Genomic DNA, 26,396 nt, shown 5'->3' with positions numbered 1-26,396 from the left:
CTCACCGCCACGCTCCCACGCCCCCTTCATTCGTTTGTTCAAAAGAACAGCCACACCCTGTTGTTTGGCAGTCTCCTGCCCCGAGTAAAGGACTGTCCACCCCTCATGGTGGCAGGAGCCAGAACCGGTCCAATGGACCTCCTGAAAGCCACAGTTTTCCAGGCGGTACCGGGCCAGCTCCCGACAGAGGAGTGGCAGCCTCTCCTCTGCAGTGAGCGTTCAAACATTCCACGTAGCCACACGAAGTGGCTTTTCGTTGTTTCTGGAGGAGCCCCGAGGGTAAAGATTTAATCTCCTGGCTCCGCCAATTGGAGTTTGGCCAGGAGACGTCATAGACGCCTGTCCCCCCGGGACCTCCGGCACAAGCTTATCAGTTACATATTTAATTCGTGGTTTAGTGGTAATTAATTGAAGGTGGAGGGGTTACCAGCCCCTCGCACACGTCCAGAGCCCCCGTTTAGCCACTGTAGTGGTCACAGACGCCATGAGGGGAGAGGCCAATCGGAATTGGCCCTCCCCCCGCAGCACTGTCCATGACAGAGTTGCCCGTCTAACACACACACACTAACACACACCAATACCAAGTGACAGTGACGTCACCGCGGCGCCTGTGCCAGGCCAGGTGCACTTTGAGGCCACGTGAAGTGTCGAAGGCTCGCTGACAGGTCACGGGACAGACTCAGCAGGTGCCATGGGTTGGCTGACTGAGATGACTGGAAGATGCACCACCAGCTGTACCCCTTACGATGCTAACTTGCTGAATTTCCCTCCCCCCCCCCCCCCCCGGCGCTCCGCTTGTTGTTGTGATGAGCGTCGCTCCTCTGTCCTCAGTTGTTATTGGATGGCGACTGCCTCCAATTGCCCGGGGGCGTCCTTCACGAACCTCATAAATAGGATCACGTGTGCGCACGCACACTCTCCATTTTCACATCATCATTGTTCGTCGGCGTGCTCGTAATGGGGTGGGGAGGAGTTATTTATTTAAGTGAACCAACACGCTCATGTGGACGAGCATATTCCCATTTGTTCGCGATGTTTGCCTGCGCCATTTGTGCCTTTGAGTTTTAATCGAAGCCACGTTTCGCAAGTGCCGAGCCTGTAGCGATATACATTATTATTATGGTACAATGTGACGATTATTGAGATATTATTTTCCCATAAAGCTCGTAATCATAGTTCTCATTTCTGCCTTATTAAGTGGTTTTTTTTGTGTTCTTAGCTCTTTCGGTAAAGTCACGTTGAAGGGAAACAATAAAATAATAAAATATATATAAAACAATAAAAATTCTCACGACGTTTCGACTATAACACAAACGGTCGTCATCAGGTGTGTCGGTTTGCATTAATTTATTTATATTTAAACGGGGCATTTATTTATTTATTAAAACCATCAGCGCCACGCGCAGCGATTTGGCAGTTTATTGAGAAGGACTAGTCCATCTATGTTCTGAAAAGAGGAGGGGGGAGACGAAAAAATAATGTATGCTGTCTGAATGCCACTGTAAGCGTGAACAATCAATTAAGACCCGAAATGGTTTATCAAATCTTTCCAATGATTGCTAAGCCAGAATCCATCTTCTCGGTTGAAATTGTCTCTGTGCTTGTATATGTGGATAGCCTCATGAACGAATCTCTCATGGTAGCCAGATGGCTTACAAAGAACCTCTGTGTTGGAAAAGTCAATGTCATGTGAGCCTACTGAATTATAACAATGATCTGCCACGGCCGAGGTGTTGGTCCTACCGTGTTTAAGGTCTGCTTTGTGTTCACGAATGCAGTCCGAGACATGGCGTTTGGTTTCTCCAATGTAACTACTACCACAGAGGCAACTTAGTTTGTAGACACCAGGGTACTGTATGTCCGGAATCACATCTTTTACAGACGGAACCAGATCACGGATTTTATGTAATGTGTTGAAACGGACCTGGATCTTGTGTTTATTCAAGATTTTGGAGATATTTTTTGTGATCCCCGCAATGTAGGGTAAAGTGATGGTTTTGAAAGTCTCCTCAAGAGGGTCCTTCTTCATGGTTTGAGTGATAGCGTTGCAGATTGTATAGTCGGAGTAACCATTAGCCTTAAGAGCTTGGTGTACGTGCTTGAGTTCACTGCCTATGTGTTCCTGGTCGGATATGCATTGGGCTCTATGGTACAGAGTCTTGATGAGATTATTCTTCTGTGATGGATGGTGGTGGGAATCTGGTTTCAGATAAGCATCCGTATGGGTAGCTTTCCTGTAGACAGAGTGGCTCATTGAACCATCAGGTCTCTTTTTTATTAGGACATCAAAAAACGGTAGCTTGCCATCTTTTTCGACTTCCATGGTAAATCTGATGGCTGGGTGTATGGAATTGATGTGGTCGAAGAATTGGTCTAGAGCAGGCCGGCCATGTGGCCAGATGACAAAAGTGTCATCCACGTACCTCTTCCATAAGGTTGGGCGCAAAGTGGCAGTCTCAAATTTCTCCGTGAAAATGTTAGCTATAACCGGAGATAGGGGGGAGCCCATTGGGGTGCCCTCAGTTTGTTTGTAGAAAGTTCTATTCCAAGTGAAGTATGTATTGGTTAAACAGTGTCTCACCAGGGGGGGTACCTCAGTGTTTAGTCCTTGATGAACCAAGTCTTCAATGATTGCGATGGTGTTTATTTTCGTCTCACTCATCATAAGCTAGCCACGAGTCTCCGCTCATCGTTGCAACTTTACAAACATTGTAATGCTTATAATGCACGTGCTGTTAGTCGCATGAGGAATAATTAAAAGCATTTTGAAAACGACGGTGTTGCATCATTTTGACGCAGTCAATTACACAGACCCCCCCCCCCCCCCATCTTGCAATGGATTGCATTTGATTGAATAAAAGCGATTTGTTCACAACTCTAATTACGATATTTCAAAAACATTATTTCGTAAATATTTCGTGGGCACATGAAGGACTGTATCGAAGATGAAAAATGCATTTAAAGTGAAACAAGAAATTAACTTGAAGGCGATAGAATAATCACGATAATGATATTTTTGCGAAAGGAACGATAGGAAATATCGCCCCATCGCCATATCAGTGAACAGCTCATTAGTACCACCCAGTTCTCGATTTTGTAGATGTTTATTTGCGGGGTTTTTTTCATTCTTGTTCAAGTTATCTGGCGTACAGTGCTGGCGACGTTTGATGTTTTTTTGTGTGCAGGTCACAATGTTACGTTTTTTTCAAGATGCAATTTGCATGAAATTATGCTCTATTAAAACTAATTATTATCATAAACAAAGCGGTGAAATTTTGCGCGCAGAAATTGCAATTTTTGGGTGACTCTTTGACGGAAGCAATGAAAGTAACCACATGTCTGCTCTTATGCGCATGTCCAAATACAAATTACCAAGTAATAGAACATAAATTATCCGAGCACAATGGGAAACAATAACACCGTGACATATTAACAGCGGTTTTTTTTGAGAGACTCGTTTATTTTCAAGTTTTAGTTTTTGCGGAAACAAAATTGTGTGAAGGCGCAACGACCCATTGATTAATTACGGGGTGAGTTTTTGTATCAGCGAAGACCATGCGCTTAGCTTCTCGAATGGGGCGTCCTCTGAAATGCAATTGTAAAAGTACGAAAGCAACTCGGAATATAATTTGCGTGTGAACATATGGGCACTCAATCACGAGATGGAGACGAGTGGCGTGAATGGGTTAAATCCGTCAACGTCAACAGCTCCGTAACCAAAACAAGCGAGTTCCCTGCCCTGGCGTGCACAGATTTCAAGACCCACGAAGTTGAGCGGAACGCGACTGTTGGCACGTCCACGCGATTGTGCATTTCCATTGGCGAGGTTGCGGTGAACCCGTGCTGACCGGCGTGGTGAAGTATGGTCAAACAGCCCCCCGCGATCCTCAAGGCATGCTGAGACTCCTTCGTCCAGCAGTGAATTGATAAATGGATGGAAATGTGTTGCTATTATTCGTTTGTTTCTTCGACTTAAAAGGCTTTTGCTTTGCAGTGTTTGGCTCACTACTGGCAGAAATCACCTCCACTACGGGTAGGTGTTTCGACCTCATCTTCCATGCTGGCGGTCAGACACATTTGAACAGTATAAATTATTGCCTCATTCGGTAAAGTGACGTACAAAGGTTCAAAGACAATAACAAACTAACAAACAAGTAGTTTTTGGTTATTCTTGCAGTTTTTTTTAGTTATAGTTTGTTATTTTCTTTGAACCTATCTACGTCACTTTACCGAAAGACCCAAGCAGATGAATTCCTGCAGTCACGAAATCTTGAAGTCAAGATGTATATTTGAAGAGGTGGGAGTACCCACACTTTGCCCCACCCATATGCAACCCGCAGATTTACTTAACCGTGATGATACTGCCGGGTGGACATGGAGGGAGGGGATTTAAGAACCTTTGCCCGACTGTTTCCACAGCAGTGCCGGCAGATTGCAACGAGCCGGCGACCTCTGTAAGTCAAGCGTGCGAACCATCACACCACTGTGGCAGCATGCCGACTATTGTCGCTGTGAGATGTTAACTCCCTCGCCAGGTATGCAGGAGGTCGTGGGTTCCATCGCCACCCTGACGGCTGCTGCCGCCGCTGCTGTATATTTTGAGTGTTTGCGTCTCTCTCACCGTGGTCGCGTGGATTTCTCTGCCGGGCCATCCAGGGGTTTTTTTTTTCCATCCAAAATTGAGCATCAACGTCAACGTGCGTTTAGAGCTAAAAATTATTTTTTTTTCCTGCTATAAATTCCCACGTGATTTTAAGCCACCTTCGTCGGGCCCTCATCTGTGGCCAGGTGGCTTCTGAAATAAAAAAAGAACCGCAAAGCTCAGTGGGGGCCTTACCCGGTAAACAAAATAATAAATACAAATAAGGCAATGGAAACCTTGGTCACAATAATAATAATAATACTAATGAACACGATTGATAAAAGTGCCTTTGCGCTCGTCGACTCAAGGCGCTCCACATCACACGGAGGAGACACGTGGCATAGGCGGAGGAGAGGAGGCGCCGATGGGACGAATGGCAGGAAATTGAGAGAAGCGCCAGCGAGCGAGAAAGTCGTAGCGCGCCTGCAGGTCGGGGTGTGTTTCCCTTCGCTCTGTGCCCCACTTCCTCCGTATCACCGCGGCCCATTTCCTTCGCCAGAGTTCATCGTTCGCCCCCGCACGGTGCTGCCGCAAATTGCGATGTTACCCACCTCCCTGCCTCCTCCCTAAGCCCCATTACGTCCCACGCCATACACGCATCGTGATCTGTTTACACGGGCCTGTGACAGGATTATACTTTTTTTGGGACACTCTATCCGAGTTGTGTTGTTGTTGTTGTTTAAAGTACTCTATCCTCTTTGCAGTTAAGCACTGCCGTGGGTTTGCCTGTAAATAATTTGTTGCCGTTGTTGTTGGGTTTGTGGTGTCGCTCTGGGTGAGTTTGCACGTCCCCTACACCCTGCGAGGTCCTGCAAGCGCCGCCGCCGCCGAGGGCCTTGTGCTGTGGTCTCTTGAGTCTCTATGCAACTCTATGGCTGTCTATGTAACTCCATGTCTATGCAACTCTATGGTTCTCCATGCAACTCTATGGCTCCCTGTGTAACTCTATGGCTGTCTATGTAACTCCATGTCTATGCAACTCTATGGTTCTCCATGCAACTCTATGGCTCCCTGTGTAACTCTATGGCTGTCTATGTAACTCCATGTCTATGCAACTCTATGGTTCTCCATGCAACTCTATGACTCTCTATGCAACTCTATGGCTGTCTATGTAACTCCATGTCTATGTAACTCTATGGTTCTCCATGCAACTCTATGCCTCTCTATGCAACTCTATGGCTGTCTATGTAACTCCATGTCTATGTAACTCTATGGTTCTCCATGCATCTCTATGACTCTCTATGCAACTCTATGGCTGTCTATGTAACTCCATGTCTATGTAACTCTATGGTTCTCCATGCAACTCTATAACTCTCTACGCAACTCTATGGCTGTCTATGTAACTCCATGTCTATGTAACTCTATGGTTCTCCATGCAACTCTATAACTCTCTACGCAACTCTATGGCTGTCTATGTAACTCCATGTCTATTTAACTCTGTGGTTCTCCATGCAACTAAAAGCCTCTCCACGCAACTCTATGGCTCCCTGTGTAACTGAAATGTCCTGCAATTGCCGCCACTGTTGATGGCCTTGGGCTGCGGTCGTCCTCGTGAGAGAGCCGCTTAGCTCGGTGGGAGCTGAGCAGCTGAAATCGGAATCGGAAACTTTATTGAGACTGCGGCAGGAGGAATCCGATGATCCGTGAAGTTCTTCTTCACTGATGTCCAGTCGGGGCGGTGCAGCAAGTTACAACAGCAACAAATAAATAAAAAACGATAGGAGTGCAAAATTGAGAAAATTGTAAACAAGTCAGTATATTTCATTAGGTAATAATACTAATTGAGTGTATGAATGATTTATCAAGCTTGGGCAAGGCGGCAAAAACAACAAAACGGTCCCCGACCACACCAAGAAAACACCACCTAGTAGTGGTCTCTCAATAATATCGTACATGAACATCGACACTACGCAGTTAAGGATTAAAGTTACAAAGACTAAAGCCCGAGTCTAAGTGTGATCTGTGCACGCACATAGGCGTGGGCCGTTCCATTTGGAGCAAAGACCACTCCCAAGAATGAATGTCATGCATCCGTGGATGCCGGTGTCTGTTTCTTGAAGTCCCTGGTTTCCAAATAGATGAGAGAGAGAGAGAGGCAAAGGCAGAGATCGAATGGGACCGTGGGATTGGGGGTGGGGGATTGTTATGCGTGTGTTGTGGATGGTTTAATCACTTTCTTTGCCTTTGGTGGGGAATGACTGCTCGCGACTGCTGAGCCAGTTCATGGCTCACACGTGAACAAAGCAGGCAATGCTTGCTGAGTCATACACACAGGAGGGGTGGGACAACACGAACAAAACAACACACATCGCATGGATCCATTGTTGGGAACAGGATTTTTCTTTTGTGTATTTGTTGTGCTTCATCATCGTCATCATCGAAGAGCCATGATCAATCCACAGTTGGATAAACACTTCCATCTCTCATTGTTCCTGCAATGTGACATATCTATCGCACGTCTAAAATAACAGCATAGAATTGTTGCAATTAAAAAAAACAAATTAAAGTGTTCCCTCGCTGAAGTTAAAACAAAAATGAGCGAGGGCTCATCCCTATTGGTGAGCGGTTAAAATGAATTCCACATTCCTATGCTGAGGGCGAGTTCATCACTATGTGACTGTGAAGGATTCCGGGATTTTGTGTAACTGTTTATGAAGAGAGAGATGAGTTTCGAATTTCGTTATTTTAGATATTGGAATTTCGGAAAACAAAATTGAAGGCTCAATTTCAGAATTGATTTCACGTAGTTTATTATATTTAGGATTTTAATTAATGACATTTTTAAATAATGTATGTTGTTTACGCGCTAAATATATATTTGTTTTGTTATACAGTAAAACCTTGGATTGCGAGCATAATTCGTTCCTGAAATGTGTTTGTAATCCAAAGCACTCGTACATCAAAGCACTCGTATATCAATTTCGATCTAAAGCTTTCGTGACTGCAGGGATTCATCTTCTTGGTTCTTTCGGTGTCTTCTGGTCCAACACCAATGGAGACTAGGCTCTAAAAAAAGCTGTCTCGGGTGTGGACCAATCAAATTCAAGGACAGTGAATATTATTATCAGAGTTGTCTTTTTTGTTTGCATTTTGACTGCTTGTGTTGTGGTTATTGCAAACATGATGCCTTGAATAAAGGTGTCAGTTTTTGTGCCAGTTATAAGGGTAAAACCTATTCCTATAAGAAACAGAACTGTCTTTCCGACAGTTCTGTTTCTTCACCTGAGGAAGGCTACTTGTGTTGTGGCCGAAACGTCGCGAGAATGTTATTTTATTATGTTTTATTTTTATTATTTTATTATTTCCCTTCTACGTGATTTTACCGAAAGAACCAAGAAGGCTCGTATATCAGTTGTGATCACGTGACGCTCGGCAGACAAAGCGTCTATACATACTACTACTCGTATTGCAAGACCCTCGCTCGTTTATCAAATGAATATTTATTACAAAAAAATTGCTCTTCTTGCAAAACACTCGCAGACCAAGTTACTCGCAATCCAAGGATTTTACTGTGTTTACAAATATTTACCATTGCAATAAAAATAGTTAGGTTGCATAGTTATTACATTTTAATAATTTAAGTAAAAGTGACGTCACTCGGCGGTCAAAACAAAGTGGTCAGGTGACAGCAACTTTTGCTTGGCGAGAGTTCAGAAGGTGACGTCATCGAAGTGATATCCCGTTCTCTGAGGCCACATTTTCGGATCAATGTCATTTTTTACACGCTTTTTATTAACTCACTCTGTCTGTTGTTGTTGTTGTATCCTCAAATCTTGTAACTCAATTTTAACCCACTACCCAATGTGGTATCGACTCCAAACTTGGTATACTTATGTCATACTGATGACATATAAAATAAAAACATATTTTTTTACATTATTTTGTATATGTTATGTTTCGGCTTGGGTGTCTAATTGTCCACGCTCAACTGACGTTGGCTGTAAATCACCACGGGCCCCTTACGTTGTGGCAAGCTTCGGGGCCACTTCCTGGAGTCGTGGAGTCATGCCATTACTCGTACGGTACATTTCATTAAAGCGTGTTTTTAAAAACGTCTTTTTTAAAATATGACTTATTTTGAATCCATACAAAATGTTCGCAGATGTATATGTACGCAATTTTAAACTTCGTTTGTACCGTACGTAGCCAACCGTGCTGATCAGAGGTGCGGGGACCCATATCTTAAAATCGGTAACGCATCCTCACGCGAATGCATATTAGCAGACGTAGCAATTGTATGGCGTTGCCGCTTTGCTCTAAATACAAATGTATGTTTGAAAAAAAATAATCATGCCGCCCTTCGTAATAATGGTGAGCGTCGGGCAATTTGCTCGCACGAAAGGTGTTTGGGTGATAAAGGTGTGATGTTTGAGACTGTTCACAATAATAAGGGGTATTGTGTTGAATAATTGGGTGCAATTTGTGTCTGATGTGTAATTAAAAACGGGATATTTATTTATATAAAACCGTAACAGCCTTTTTTTTTGATATGCATAGATCCCTGTTAAAAGATGCCTTTTGTTTTGCGCGTCCAATCTATCGGCAATTACATTGAGTCATATGAATAACAAGCAAAAAGAAAAGCGTGCAATTTGCCCAACGCAACTGAAGGAGAAAAAAGCCGCGGTGTGATTTCAGAAACACGAAATCGCACACGCGCCTCCTTACAGCACCGTGTACAGCGGTGTCACGGGGCCCAGGAAACGAGGCAGCGATGGAATTCCACACTCTGAAGTTCCTCATGCCCAGCGATGTTTTGTCGTCGCAAAAGAGTGATTTTTTTTTCCTTTACAAAACGGGCATCAAATTTTGATTTAAAGCTTTCGTGACTGCAGTAATTCATATTCTTAGTTCTTTCGGTAAAGTCATGTTGAAGGGAAACAACAAAATAATAAAATATATATATAAAACAATAAAAGAAATTCTCACGACGTTTCGACCATAACACAAACGGTCATCTTCAGGTGTGTTGGTTTGTATAAATTGTGACACGCTTATTTGTTTATTCGTACAGTATATATGTGTGTAATTGTATATACGGGAGAGAAAAAACAAATTCCAATTTTATATTTACATTTTTTTAAATCGGTTTAGAAAAACAGTTTTAGGCCCTTTGTCAAGCCCACTGCTAGATGCAAGGCCTTCTCAAGCTGTCAGTTATGTGGGCCCTAGGTCATACTTAACCATTCTTTGCCGCTGCAGTGAAATTGTGAGGGTGATGTCCCAGGGCCAGTTCAGATTGCCCCTCGCCACCGATTATTATTATTATCTGCGGCTGTGAATTGAACTCGGGCTGGGTCTCACAGAGAAGTGGCGCTGCTGCTTCACCTCCGCAGGACGGGTTACAAACGAGTTGAAACGCCCGCGCGTAAATGTCCACGCCGAATGGCAAAGCGGCATTCTGTGACTTGGCAACATGACCCGAAAAGAAATAAAACCACACACACACCGCAGATTTGTTAAGAGTATAACCTTAATTTCTCCAAATACATGAGAAAATATAGGTCTTTTGAGAGTGCGCATGCCCTTACCCGACTCCTCACTTGCATTGGAACACTTTCGTCACGCGATCTCGAGATAGCGGTCGCTACCGCCTAAATCGTTTTTTTTTTACGTTTAGATTCTTATCCAAAAATAAAAACCCTGGTACCTTGTTCCAGTATTCAGGGGCTAAAATGCCAACCGTGACGTCGTCCAATCGGTTTGTGGCCCCTAAGAACGGGCCTTTTGTTGGCATTTAGCTCCACTGATCGTATCCGGATTTGACTTAACGACGTCAATTTCACCCAGGGGTGCACGGTATTAGTCGCATTCAAGGTGACGCGGAAACGTGAAGACACTCTGACATGTTTACCATCTCACACCCAACAACAACAGCAACAACAGACTGCTGATGAAATTGCAACCAAATGAGGTGCGGTATGTTAGTGCCGTATGTTGAACTTCTTTCGCACCGTACCTAGCCTACCGTGCTAATCGGAGGTGCAGTATGTATTTAGAACTTCTTTCCCACCGTACGTAGGCCACCGTGCTATTCGAAGGTGCAATATGTATGTTGAACTTCTTTCACACCGTACGTACCCAACCGTGCGAGGAAAGGACAACAAAACCCACAAAAAAATCAGTTTTCACGTGTACATTAAGACGTGTACATTAAGACGTGTACATTAAGACGTGTGCATTACGACGTGTACATTAAGACGTGTACATTAAGACGTGTGCATTAAGACGTGTACATTAAGACGTGTACATTGAGACGTGTGCATTAAGACGCTGAAAAAATTGTCAATACGGTGCAAAGCAGAGACGCAGCGCTTGTTTGGGATGTTTAGGGCCCGGTGTTAATGCTTGGCGCTCGAAGGTGCCAAAGCAAAGCACCTTTGCGATTCTTGTGGTTCCTCGTCAACACAGAGAATCACTTGAAAGAGCTGCAATAGCTGCACTTAGCCAAATAGCGTCTGTGTGTGTGTAGAGACACTAAGAGTAGGAGGCACTCTGGTTTATTAACACGACCTGACAGTAACACTTAGTAACTAAAGTTGCCAACTCCACACGACGACAGCCCCGAGGTCCCCGCCCGGGGCCCCTCTTATACCGCCAGCGTGGCCTGGCTCCGCCCCCTGCCACGCCCCCATTCTAGAACCTACTAGCGGGTTCTCGATGTGCCCCTTCCGTGACCTTTCACCCTACATCCCTCTCTGGCCTAACACGTGACCTGCTGTTAGGGCTGCTGTAAGTTGCTGATCCCCTTCCCCGCCAGCAGTCAGCGCTATGCTGCTACGTGACCGATTCTATGTCACTACACAGGTGTAGGGGTGTTTATATGCGTAGGAGCGGTTGCGCAGTGGTTAGCGGTTAGTACATTCCCAGCGGTCGGAGCTTGATTACCCTGTGCACCAGCTAGCATCAGTTCACAATTATATGAACTGCTTCTGGCAATGGCCTCCTGGAATCTGTCTTCAGCCTTACAATGCGCGCCTGGTGCAGTGCGCGAACGCGCGGGCAACGGGGAGACAAAGGTGGCAAGGGGGCATGGTGCCGGGCACACCAATCCCCACGTCCCTCGGCGCGCCGTGTCCGTCCCCACCCCCCACCTCCCCCCCGTATAGAACCGCCACCACAGGGAGTGCGGGGGGGGGGGGAGTGGAATCTTTGTCTTACACTGAATACACACCACGCACACTCGCGCGCGCGCCCGGGGTATAGGACACCTTGCGGCAGTGATAATGATCTTGCAGATATTGGGCGCAAATGTGCATATGCGCATCCGCGCATTAGGCGCGCGCGCGCACACATATCACCGCTATTAAAACGGGGGGGGGGGGGGAGGGAGTAATTATTCCTGGCTTCTTGGCCGCTCGTAAGCTGCGGCGTGCCAAGGCAATCTGTTGAAAAGCTTGGTCTGAGAGCATGGCAGCCCCTCCCCCTCCTTATCCCCGCAGCCCCCCCCCCCGCCCCCCACGTGTGCTCCGAGCGGTAATAAACGCGCGCGAACGTGAGCCAGGCTCCGTGCTTCGGGGACGCACGGGCGAATTCAGGAGTGGGGGCGAGGTGGGGTGCTCGCCTAGCTCGTAATCAAGAATGGCTTTCTGCCGTCACAGCTCGCGAACGATGAGGGCCCCCCACCCCCCCCCCCGCCCCCCAAAATCCCCACTCCGTAACGATGTTTAATAAGATGGAGATTTCTTAGGGGAGTTTTCGCAGGCACATTTTTGAATATTCGGATCATTCTCATATATATATCTTTTTTTAGTTTGATTCGACCCAAAAAAAATCATCCGCACATCGTTAATTTTTTCTTCTCCCTCGGGTTAAGATGATGTAGATGTGAGGAAGGGAACGGTGGATTCGCCGACACTGCTGCTGTTGGGCCATTAAGGAGGTTTCGGGAGTGCACATTGCCCGGGATGGGGGATGGGGGTAGCTGGGGGTGCAGGACGCGTCGCGAGAAACAGCCGACGGGAGACGGAGAGGCAAACAAAATTAGCTCGTGAGTGGAGAGCGAGGGAAGAGGAGCAGAGAGAGAGAGGACGGCAAGAGAGAGAGAGAGAGAGACGCCATCGCAGAGATCGGAGGTCACGGCCAGACAGGAGAGGCGAGGGCAGGGATGGCCAAACTGCGACAGACCAAGAGCCAACAAGAAGGAACCACGAATTCCGCGACGAGCCACATTTATAAACAGCACAGCACGGGAGACGTTTAATTATTCTGCCTCGCTGCCGTGATAGTAACGCCTTCGACGTTATGCACCCTGCGATAGAGCCGCGTGTGGTGGATTAAAGAGCGGCGTGCGGTGGTGGATTAAAGAGTCGTGTGGTGGTGGATTAAAGAGTCGCGTGGTGGTGGATTAAAGAGTCGCGTGGTGGATTAAAGAGTCGTGTGGTGGATTAAAGAGTCGCGTGGTGGTGGATTAAAGAGTCGTGTGGTGGATTAAAGAGTCGCGTGGTGGATTAAAGAGTCGTGTGGTGGATTAAAGAGTCGTGTGGTGGATTAAAGAGTCGTGTGGTGGTGGATTAAAGAGTCGTGTGGTGGATTAAAGAGTCGTGTGGTGGATTAAAGAGTCGCGTGGTGGATTAAAGAGTCGTGCGGTGGATTAAAGAGTCGCGTGGTGGTGGATTAAAGAGTCGTGTGGTGGATTAAAGAGTCGCGTGGTGGATTAAAGAGTCGTGTGGTGGATTAAAGAGTCGTGTGGTGGATTAAAGAGTCGTGTGGTGGTGGATTAAAGAGTCGTGTGGTGGATTAAAGAGTCGCGTGGTGGTGGATTAAAGAGTCGTGTGGTGGATTAAAGAGTCGTGTGGTGGATTAAAGAGTCGTGTGGTGGATTAAAGAGTCGCGTGGTGGATTAAAGAGTCGTGTGGTGGATTAAAGAGTCGTGTGGTGGATTAAAGAGTCGCGTGGTGGATTAAAGAGTCGTGTGGTGGATTAAAGAGTCGCGTGGTGGATTAAAGAGTCGTGTGGTGGATTAAAGAGTCGTGTGGTGGATTAAAGAGACGCTCTAGGAACCCGTGAGTTGTTGTTGGATGCTGGCTCTCAGCAGCAGCAGCAGGGGGAGGATGATGCAGTGGCTGGCCATGTGAAAGCTAGCAGGGTGGATTGCTACACCCGTGCCTGGCAAATTGTGACCCTGTTCGATCAGACGAAGACAAAGGAATTCGGTTTTATTGTTTACTTCACAATTATTGTTTTGTTTTCTCCAAAATGAATACACAGCCTTCGACGAGCTGGGAGCACTCACATTTAACCCACTCCCCCCACCCCGCCGGACTTCCGATAAGGGGCCGGCCATAAATGACGTCACGCGATTTTTGACGATTTTTTTACCTCCCCCCCCCTACGTCACACGGCGTCACAAAAAGTCAGAACCCCCCTCAAATATGACGTCACAAAGCTCTACCCCCCCCCCCCCCCAAATAAAACATGCTTCAAATCGCTTTAAACTATTGTCATTGTAGTGCGTATTTAATGTGGCGCTGCACTCTGATGTTGTAGGAGAAAACATTTATCAAAAAGTCTATTTAACCAAGTAGAACGTGTTGTCTATATTTATTTAAAGTTGCGCATTTTTATGTGACGTCACATTTCTCAAACCCCACCCCCCTCGTCACACATCGTCACAAATGTCTGACCCCCACCCCCCCTAGGTGCGTGACGTCATTTATGGACGGCCCCTAAGCACGGTCGGCTACGTGCGTTGCGAACAAAGTTCAACGTACACACAACACAACACACACAACACATACACACAACACACACACACAACACACACACAACACACACACAACACGACACACACAACACACACACAACACAACACACACAACACATACACACAACACATACACACAACACACACACAACACACACACAACACGACACACACAACACACACACAACACAACACACACAACACAACACACACAACACAACACACACAACACGACACACACAACACAACACACACACAACACAACACACACAACACGACACACACAACGTACACACACAACACACACAACACAACACACACAACACGACACACACAACACGACACACACAACACAACACACAACACAACACACACAACACGACACACACAACACGACACACACAACACACACAACACGACACACACAACACGACACACACAACACAACACACACACAACACAACACGACACACACAACACGACACACACAACACAACACACAACACACACAACGTACACATACACACAACACACACACAACACACACACAACACACACAACACGACACACACACAACACACACAACACACACACACACAACACACACAACACAACACACACAACACACACACACAACACGACACACACACAACACGACACACACAACACAACACGACACACACAACACGACACACACAACACGACACACACAACACAACACGACACACACAACACGACACACACAACACAACACGACACACACAACACGACACACACAACACAACACGACACACACAACACGACACACACAACACGACACACACAACACACACACAACACAACACACACAACACGACACACACAACACAACACGACACACGACACACACAACACGACACACACGACACACACAACACGACACACACAACACGACACACACAACACAACACGACACACACAACACGACACACACAACACAACACACACAACACGACACGACACACACAACACGACACACACAACACAACACGACACACACAACACGACACACACAACACGACACACACACACAACACGACACACACAACACGACACACACATCACGACACACACAACACAACACACACAACACAACACACACAACACACACGACACACACAACACAACACAACACGACACACACAACACGACACACACAACACAACACGACACACACAACACGACACACACAACACGACACACACAACACAACACACACAACACGACACACACAACACAACACACACAACACGACACACACAACACGACACACACAACACAACACGACACACACAACACGACACACACGACACGACACAACACGACACACACAACACGACACACACAACACAACACGACACACACAACACGACACACACGACACGACACACACAACACAACACGACACAACACGACACACACAACACAACACGACACACACAACACGACACACACAACACAACACACACACAACACGACACACACAACACAACACGACACACACAACACAACACACACAACACAACACGACACACACAACACGACACACACAACACGACACACACAACACAACACGACACACACAACACGACACACACAACACGACACACACAACACGACACACACAACACAACACGACACACACAACACGACACACACAACACGACACACACAACACGACCTGCTGAACGACTCACATGTGGGGGTGCTCATTTATGTTGCCGTGTGGGCAGAGGCGGTGGGTGGGAGATTTTAAAACAAAACTCGAACGGCCGCCGCTGGCAGCTTCAACCAAAGAACCCTCTTGCAGCAGTACCCACGTTGCTCTGTATCAACGTCAGCCATGCGAAGACGAATGCCAGTTTAACACACGTACATATGCATGTTGAGTAACACGCATGCGTATGTGTGTTGAACTTCTTTTGCACCGTGCGGAGAACAACCGTGCCCATCGGAGGTGCGGGATTATAGGGCAACAAACTAAAACACAAAAAAAACTGTTTAAAAGAAATGAGTTTGCCGATCTTGATGATTTAGTAGCCTCCTAATGTCGGACAGGAAGAACGTTCCAGACGGCCGCTCAAGCGCAACGGAAAGCGCGAGGCTGAGCCAACACAGAGCAGTAAGAAGCATCTTGGAGTTGTGCACAAATGCACAGCTATCAGCTTAGTTACCCCCCCCCCAATCCCCCCCCCCCCCCCCCCCAAAAACGAGAACTTACAAAAGCAAAACCCAAGCGAAACAATTGTCTCTTGATACAAGCCTCATAATGATCTTGGGTAAACACAGGTCTGGCTACGCGACCCGCGTGCTTTTAGGTGATTGAGAGATTGAGTGCGCTCTGATCGTGTGGTCTGATACTCAATGCTAGATGTTAAATTTACTGCCATTGTCCACGCTCTTATGCGTGGACGTAGCGTGCATCCACGCCGCATGGTGCTGTTGTTTCGTTCTGAGTGTGTAAGTTGACGAGGACCCATTTGAGTGTCCCCATTCATGCACCCCCGCCAACCACATCCCCTCCCCGCCAGGATCAATACAATAAATTCACGTGACATTCCGAAGCCAACAGTGATTGTCCAATAGGATACTGACTCCCGGCATACAGTAGCAAGATGGAATGTCTTTTATTGGGTGAGGGCTGTCAGTGAAGATGACTACCACATTGAAGTTTTTTTTCTTTCATTTTTTTTGTTCAATAAGCTGCAACGATAGATACATTCTTAGAATATTTGGCGAAAGTCACATCAATGTACGACTCTACAGATACAATTATATAGTCAATGCACTGCTGTATGAGGGGTCCCCGCACTATGCGTGTCTTGGAGGTCGTGTGACCATACTTCACCATGCTGGGCAGGAGTATCGTCGTAATATACCAATTGATTTTGCTGCACTCCGCTCTGTCGCCCGCAATGTTGCCCCAAAGCCGCTGCCCACAACGCCTGCTTGACGTGTAGCGGTCGTCCATCCACGTACGTGTAGTGTCACAGCTCTTCTCCCTCGAGGCGTGTGTGTGTGTGTGCGTGCGTGTGCGTGCGGCGCACACGCACTCAGTCGGAGACGAGGTCGTCGCATCAGGCACCGTCTCTCTTTGCTGAAGTTCACGCCACCAACTCGGGCCTCCTCTCTCTCACGACCACGCTGCCGTCCGGCCTGGCCCAGACGGCGTCGACCGAGACAGCCAATCACTGTCGGGCCGCTCAACGATCGGGCGGAGGCGGCAGTGACGAAGGCGGTGACGACAGCGGCGATGAGACGAGAACCGGCAGCCCGGAGCTCCTCGCTCTCCGCCGCTTTTATTCCCCTCGGCGCGGCCTGGCTCCGCCCTCGCCACGCCTCCTCCCTTCTCGAACCTACCGGAGGGTTCCAGGGGCCTACCTATGAGGTCTACCGTGACCCTTGCCCCGGTTCCTCCGCCCTGCCGGCACACACACACACACACCGTGTATATGCTCAATGGCGTGTGTGACGTGTCCACCTGCTGCTGCTGCATAGCAGTCGGTGCTATGTCACTACATATGCATGGATTGGCGTACAATGAGGGAAAAAAGTATTTGATCCCCTGCTGATTTTGTACGTTTGCCCACTGACTAAGAAATGATCAGTCTATAATTTTTATGGTAGGTTTATTTGAACAGTGAGAGACAGAATAACAACAACAAAATCCAGAAAAACGCATGTCAAAAATGTTATGAATTGATTTGCATTTTAATGAGGGAAATAAGTATTTGACCTTCTCTCAATCAGAAAGATTTCTGGCTCCCAGGTGTCTTTTATATAGGTAACGAGCTGAGATTAGGAGCACATTCTTAAAGGGAGTGCTCCTAATCTCAGCTTGTTACCTGTATAAAAGACACCTGTCCACAGAAGCAATCAATCAATCAGATTCCAAACTCTCCACCAAGGCCAAGACCAAAGAGCTCTCCAAGGATGTCAGGGACAAGATTGTAGACCTACACAAGGCTGGAATGGGCCACAAGACCATTGCCAAGCAGCTTGGTGAGAAGGTAACAACAGTTGGTGCGATTATTTGCAAATGGAAGAAACACAAAAGAACTGTCAATCTCCTTCGACCTGGGGCTCCATGCAAGATCTCACCTCGTGGAGTTGCAATGATCATGAGAATTGTGAGGAATCATCCAGAACTACACGGGAGGATCTTGTCAATGATCTCAAGGCAGCTGGGACCATCATCACCAAGAAAACAATTGGTAACACACTACGCCGTGAAGGACTGAAATATTGCAGTGCCTGCAAGGTCCCCCTGCTCAAGAAAGCACATATACATGCCCGTCTGAAGTTTGCCAATGAACATTTGAATGATTCAGAGGACAACTGGGTGAAAATGTTGCGGTCAGATGAGACCAAAATGGAGCTCTTTGGCATCAACTCAACTCGCCGTGTTTAGAGGAGGAGGAATGCTGCCTATGACCCCAAGAACACCATCCCCACCGTCAAACATGGAGGTGGAAACATTATGCTTTGGGGGTGTTTTTCTGCTAAGGGGACAGGACAACTTCACCGCATCAAAGGGACGATGGACGGGGCCATGTACCGTCAAATCTTGGGTGAGAACCTCCTTCCCTCAGCCAGGGCATTGAAAATGGGTCGTGGATGGGTATTCCAGCATGACAATGACCCAAAACACATGGCCAAGGTAACAAAGGAGTGGCTCAAGAAGAAGCACATTAAGGTCCTGGAGTGGCCTAGCCAGTCTCCAGACCTTAATCCCATAGAAAATCTTTGGAGGGAGCTGAAGGTTCGAGTTGCCAAACGTCAGCCTCGAAACCTTAATGACTTGGAGAAGATCTGCAAAGAGGTTTGGGACAAAATCCCTCCTGAGATGTGTGCAAACCTGGTGGCCAACTACAAGAAACGTCTGACCTCTGTGATTGCCAACAAGGGTTTTTCCACCAAGTACTAAGTCATGTTTTGCAGAGGGGTCAAACACTTATTTCCCTCATTAAAATGCAAATCAATTTATAACATTTTTGACATGCGTTTTTCTGGATTTTTTGGTTGTTATTCTGTCTCTCACTGTTCAAATAAACCTAGCATAAAAATTATAGACTGATCACTTCTTTGTCAGTGGGCAAACGTACAAAATCAGCAGGGAATAAAATACTTTTTTCCCTCACTGTACATGGCCAACCGTGCTAATTGGAGGTGTGGAGGGGGGGAGAGCACCAAATTAAACACAAAAAGCAGTGATAAAGAAATTAGCTTGTCAATGTAGATTATTTAAGAGTGCATAGCTCCCAATGTCTTCCTAATATCGGAAGGAAGAGCGTTCCAGACGGCCGCAGACGTGCATTGGAAAGCGTGTGATGCGGCTACCACTGTCTTTGTGATTCATAATAAAGGTTTTTGGGTTAGATCGCGTTATTTATAAATGTGTGATGATGGTCGATGTTCCTTGACAAGATCAGCAAGGTATTGTGGTTAATTTGTGACAAGCACTATCCAGGCCCCCTGCTGAGCTTATGAGATCTACTAGTCTATAAGTGGCATGGCGGGTGATTTGGTCATGTTGATGTAAATGTGTATATAATTTTGATGTAAACGTATTAGACATGCCCTTATAAATTGGTCACGGAACTAAAATGTTGCTAGCGGCGTCCTGTTTGAGACACGGCAGCTTCATTTTCACGAGCCGCTTCAATCGTTTAGAATTTGCACAGTGCCATGATAATAATAATAATGAAGGCCAAAGCTGCAGAATTTCCACATTCACTCAAAGCTGAAGGCTTCCCCATCCCCTGGCTTAGCCAATGCAGCCCGGCGATACGGGTATTTAGTCATTTAATGAATTCATTCAACCATTCATTAATTTATGAATAACATTCCGGCTCTCATTATCAAAGGTTAACGGCGCAGCCATGCAATCGCTTGCTCACGCCGCTGCTGGCGGTGGAGCATCCTCCGCTCGAGAGACCGTCAGAGTATTTGGCCTACTCTTCCACGTTGGCCTGACCTCTTTGTGAGCGCGTTCGCGTCCACCCCGTACCTCCAGTGGCGAAATGCCAATCGACGACCTGCGGGCTCACGCCGCTGCTGGGCGTACAGAGGCGGGGAGGTGGGGGACTTAACGTAGCTTGCACACCGTCGCTTCAACTGGTCGCGGCCCCGGGAGATTTGATCGATCTGGCGACGTCTGGGATTTCCAAGGCCGTCGTGCCGACCACGACGACACCACCGCAGAGCCGTCCCTTCCAACTCTGATAATTATCAGAAGACGTTTTAAGATTTGGAACTTTTTTTTAGTTCTCCCGCGAGTGAAGGTGCTCTTTCGGATCGACGATCATGAATTACAATTATTTGACCAGCCCTGTGGCGAGTGATATCTTAACCAGTGCGGGGCCTCCCCCCTAGGTCAACTCGGACTTAAATGACTACCCAGCTGTGGTGTGTTAAAAAGAAACCCCCCGCATCAATCAGCGCTGGGGAAGACAAAGGTGACCGAGCGTGATTCTATTTTTTTTCTTCTCCCGGCCACATCAACCCACTCATGTACCGGTGGCGGCCCCACCGTAAGCGCTCGCCGGCAGCACTTGCCCCGACAGCCCGCGAAAGGCTACACGGGGCATCTTTGCCTTTGCGCTTTTGTTGTTGTTTTGTTTTGCTTTGCGTCACGTGCGCCCGCAGACGCCGACGACGACTGGAAGCTGGATCAAAGGCATTGTCACGGCATTTGTAAACAAGTCCAATTGTTTGTTTTTAATGTATTCCACTGCGGATGGGGGTTTCCTTTCGTGCCATTTCCCTTCCCTTTGTCAACAGCAGCAGCGGCAAAAAAAAAATCGAGTTACCTGGCAATTCATAACACGCCCAGAATGATTTGCCTGTGAGGCCGTGATGAGTTCCCGTTGAGCTCCGCGCGTACATGATCGCCTCCGCAGTGGCAGCACGCGAACTCTCACCCCGTCCCAACGAATGCATCCACTTGCCGTCGACCTGTTCGCTAATATCCACACAGCGACGAACGTCGGCGGGTCCTCTGTTCCACCGTGGTGGCGTTTATTTAAATAATACGCCTTCTAAATGTGCCGTGATTTCGCTTTAATTTTAATGCTGCGCGAACGTTTTTTTTTGTTATTTGGGTTCCTATGTATGCATGTATGTCGAACTTCTTTGGCACCGTACTCAGCCCACTGTGCTAATCGGAGGTGCAGTATGTTGAGCTTCTTTCGCACCGTACGTAGCCCAGGGTGCTAATCGGAGGTGCGGCATGTATGTATGTTGAACTTCTTTTGCACCGTACTTAGCCCCAGGGTGCTAATCGGAGGTGCGGCATGTATGTATGTTGAACTTCTTTTGCACCGTACTTAGCCCCAGGGTGCTAATCGGAGGTGCGGCATGTATGTATGTTGAACTTCTTTCGCACCGTACTTAGCGCAGGGTGCTAATTGGAGGTGCGGCATGTATGTATGTTGAACTTCTTTCGCACCACATTGCGGGGTCGCGCCTTTGCAGGAGCCCGGATTCTCGTGGTCACATGCCTTGCAGTCGAACATGATGGATAGATAGGATGATAGCGCGAGAGAGTAACTGCTAAAAGACAGAGATCCCCCCATGTAGCCCGCATACAGTGTTGGCCGGCATGGCACACAAGGGGGTGGGTATTGCCAGCACCATAACCGATCAATGTGATTCTCCGCCAGATACTCATTTAAGGCTGAGTCAACCTAGGGGAGGCTCAGGAGTGGGCTTGATACCACTCACCACTGTCAGCCGTGGCTGGAAATATAACATTAATGTCTAAGCTCATATTTCAGTGCGCTAACCACGATGCCACCGCTCCCCCACTATGTACATAGCGTGCTAAACTAAACTTTTTTTTGTATTATTTCCTCACGTTAGGCCGCCTGAGCTATACACCTGGCCACAGATCATAGCTCAACCATGTGAACATTTTATATAGAATGTTCATTCTAAATGTGGAGAGATAAACCGGAGTACCCGGAGAAAAATCCACGCGACCACGGGGAGAGAGACACGCAAACTCCAAATATACAGCAGGCGTACAGGGTCGGAATCGAACCCACGACCTCCTGCATACCAGGCGAGGTGTTAACTACCTCGCCTGGTATGCACGGAGCCCCCAATGTACTCAGATCGTGCATCGGGTGGAGACACGTTGCGGTGGTTAGAATATTGTGCTTCGAATCCGGCCACCTGAGTTCGCTTCCAGGTCAGAGCTGACGCCCGGGTGGCGAGTGACACCTGAAGGAGGCTTGGCGCACCCTTCGGCGTCTGACGTCGAGTCGCAGGAACCCACGTGATCTACACTGCACGAGGTAGGGCTTCATCGAGCAGGGGGTTGATGAAGGGACTGCAAAATAGTGTGTGTTATACATTAATAATATATCATTTGTAATTTATAAGTGCTCCCTTTATCATCACGTGAATACTTGTTTCAGGAGCCTTATCTCACTGGAATGTTTTTTTTCTTTCTCTCATACTGCTGGGTGGACAGGGGTTGGGGGGAGGGGATTTTATAAAAACTTGCCCTTTATTTAAAATGCCGCATCCCGAGAGATCTAAATCGATGTGTCGGCCCATGGATCTCAAAGTCCGGCGTGCTATAACCGTTCCACCACGGCGGCAACCCCCCCAGCTCTGGCGATCGTGCCATATCATTTACCCAGAATGTCCTCACCGAATATTCGTTGGGTCTTTCGATAAAGTGACGTAGATAGGTACAAATGTTTTTTTCATGAATATAAAATGAAATAAAAACTGACGTTTCGATCACAACACAAGCGATCACAACACAAGCGATGACGATCGCTTGTGTTGTGATCTAAACGTCGTAGTTTTTTTAATTTTTTTTTATGTGTACCCATCTACGTGACTTTACCGAAAGACCCAAAGAATATTCAGTGAGGACATTCTGGGTAAACGATATGGCACGCTCACCAGATCTGGGGGGGTTGCCGCCACGGTGTTACTGAATCTGGATGATTTACTCAGAAGGGTCCTGTGCTGGAATGACGTGGCCAGTTCCATCCATGAGTGTTTGGTTTGAGGGGTTGGAAACCGGAGTGCATGTGCGGGGAGAGAAAAAAATGCACACGGGTGGGCAACATTGAATAACAACCCCCCCCCCCTTGCACTGGCCACCTGAATGATGTCCAAGCTTACAAACACCTGGAATTTCCAGGCCGTATTCCATCCAAGTACGAGCCAGTATCAACCCCTGTTTAGCGTCTCAGATCCGACGAGACCGGGTGCGTTCGGCATTACTAAATTCAAATATATCAAAATGCGGAGAAAAATGTTGAATTATCCCGGTGTTTATTAACTCAAATATTTCCGTGCAAAGCCAGGGGAGAAACCAATTGAGGCGGCAAATCCCCGCTCGTGTGCTAGACCCGGCAGAAAAAGAACACCTCGGGATATATTGGACCGAAAGAACGGTGGGTGGTGTGTGTGTTAGGAGGTGTATGCTAACCAAACAATCAACGCAAACACAACAACAAATATCGCGCAGGAGGAAAAAAAACACAATCGTGCGGTCGTATTTTTTAATGGATCGTTACAACCACACACACACACATCTCCGTCGGCGGCAGCGAGCCCTTTGTTCCGGCGAGAGCGCGCGAGAGGGTAACGGAGGGTTAATCATCGGCGAGGCGAGGACATCACGCCACTTTCCTTCGTGTTTGCACGGAATATTCTCCACCCCCCCACCTTTAGAGAAGTTGACCTATTCCCGCTGTCAATCAAGCCCCGCCGAGCGAGACACCTGAGTGGCGAGGGTTCAGTGAGGGGTTGGAGGGATGAGGCGGTGGGAGAGAGGCGGAGGGAGCGACGTTCGAGGTTTTCGTCAGCCGGCGTTTTGGTCGTTGATGGTCGGGTATAGCCAGAGCGGCGATCTTTACCTGTGAGGTTCACGAGGGTCAAATCATCCCCGGACAGAGTTGACTTCATCATCATCATCATCGTAACCATCAACATCATCATCATCATTCCAGAACGAGAATATTTATTTAAACTGGAAGAATTCCTTCGGGGGGGGGGGGGGGGGGGGGTTTGGGAGGGTCAGTAAAGTGACCTTCCAAAACATGAGCTGAACCCTCGACCACCCGAGCGTGGTGACACCCAGTCGCGCCTTGAGTGTGCCCTGCACGGACCGCGCCTCCGGCAAAGTATCGGCAGTCGTGCGCTAGAGGCGATCACGATTTCACGGAGAAGAAGTCTTGCTTTCTGCGGTCGACTGCCGACGCTGCATCCCGTAACCAGCCCGTAACCTGGCGAGCCGATACTTTTCCTACCGAGTAACGTGCATCGTCGCGGTAATAACTCGGTGGGGGGGGGGGGGGGGGTGAAGGGGGGGGGCTTGTGGGTGGGTGGGGGGGGGCGTGGAGGTCGGGTGACTGAAACATGACAGTCCCGGTACGCGAAAGACCCTCCGCCCCGAGAGAAAGCCGCCCGCCAGGCACCCCGGCCACTTACGGGGACGGCTGATGACACCCGAGATGGATGCGGGCTTACTGCCAAGCGATCGCACACCGCGGTGGGGCTAGTAGCGCGCCAGGGATGGGTCGGTGGGAGGTGCAAGCCGAGAGAGTGCTGAACAAAGACAAAGATCTCCCCGTGTAGCCTGCACCAGACTGTTGGGGCAAGTGCTGTTAGCGAGCACCTACGAAGGCCGGCACGGCGGGGTTTGCGTGCAGCACCAAGCACGACCGCCTGTGTCTCCCTTCGTGGCGATGTTTGTACACACCGCATCAAGGTACTCATTTGAGGCTGAGTCGACCTTGGGTGGAGGCCCTCGGATCCGTTCAGATAATCGTCACCGGTGTTGGTGGGGGTTCGGAGAGCGACGCGCGCTTAAAAGCCACGCACGCGCCAATAAAAACCTAAAAAAAACACTTCTCGATTGCACGGCTTGTTTTTTTTTTGTCGAAAGTGCTTCAGCTCTCAGATATGGAGTGAAAGTCAAAGGGTCTCCGCTGCTCGGGTGAGAATCGAGGCAGCTCCCAAACATCATTGTTCGGCACTAAACCAGCGGTGGAAATTCCACGTTTAGAGGCCGGGAGCCGGCGAGGCAGGAGTGTTGGGGGGGGGGACGTTGTCTCCATAGGATGAGCTCGTGGGGACGTCTAACAAAGGCGATGGTATTTTTTATTTTTTAAATCGACGCTGGGAGGATGATGATGATGATGGGGCTAAGGTGACGCCCAAAGTTACGTTTTTCGACACCGAACAACAGAAAACGGAAAACGTTCTGTCAGTAACGCTGCCCCCATACAGGGACAAATATATAATACGCCAACGTTGTGGGCAGAATCAGAATCTTTATTTATCCTGGAAGGAACCCGATAAGGTACGACGCTCGTTTTCACAGATGTCCAGTACGGCATTCCTTGTCCGGTAGGCGATGGGCCAACCTCGAGGCAGAGATAAGAAGGGTCATTACCCGAACCGACAAAACATTAATCAATCGACAAATAGACGGTACATGTTATAAGGCGACATTGCAGGCAATGGGGCTTTGTAATACAAGACTGAAGAAGGACCATCGCCCAAAACGTCGCCCATTCCCCCCCCCCCTCCCGCTCCACGCCCCTCGATGAACGCTGTGATGTAAACACGCGACCAGGATTTGAACCAACAACAACAAATGCCCTTGGCTGTGAGTGGAGAGCACCTGGCCGCGGCGTCTGTGGCTGGAGGGCGAGACGGAGAGGGAGGAGAGAGGGAGGAGAGAGGGAGGCCGTTCTCAGCATTGAGCATTGAGAGCCGTGGGACGTCCTTCCCGTGCCTGCCGGGGGGGGGGGGGGTCGGCAGGCACAGGGGGAGAGGTTGTTGGGAGAGGCGTCTGTGTTTACAGGGTGTCCGCTTTTAAATGCAGGCAGCGCAACGCATTTTTTTTCATTGTTTATCACTTTTCTTCTTCATAATTTTTTTTATTTTTTGTACAATATTTATCATAACTTAATTATATATGTATATCTTTTCCCATCGTTATTTAGAATTAAACATTTTCATCGGGTTTTT

At 47.9% G+C, this 26,396-nt stretch overlaps 2 long non-coding RNA genes across 2 annotated transcripts in view; one reads left to right on the top strand and one right to left on the bottom strand.

Annotated features, from left to right (window-relative positions):
• The window catches only part of LOC142930896 (uncharacterized), a 315,254-nt gene that overhangs the window by 3,049 nt on the left and 285,809 nt on the right, over positions 1–26,396 (top strand). The gene's annotated exons all lie outside the window — the stretch shown is intronic.
• Positions 16,991–26,396, bottom strand: part of LOC142930895 (uncharacterized) — a 38,715-nt gene continuing 29,309 nt past the window's right edge. The window contains exon 2 of the long non-coding RNA XR_012946871.1: positions 16,991–17,808. This is a non-coding gene — a long non-coding RNA (uncharacterized LOC142930895). The remainder of the gene's footprint in view (positions 17,809–26,396) is intronic.

Source organism: Petromyzon marinus, chromosome 44 (genome assembly GCF_048934315.1).
Source record: "Petromyzon marinus isolate PM22_M1 ecotype Great Lakes invasive population chromosome 44, UKy_Petmar_22M1.pri1.0, whole genome shotgun sequence".
Lineage (NCBI taxonomy): Eukaryota > Metazoa > Chordata > Hyperoartia > Petromyzontiformes > Petromyzontidae > Petromyzon > Petromyzon marinus.
The sequence above is the reverse complement of the archived record's forward strand: the minus strand, read 5'-3'. Positions and strand labels throughout refer to the sequence as shown.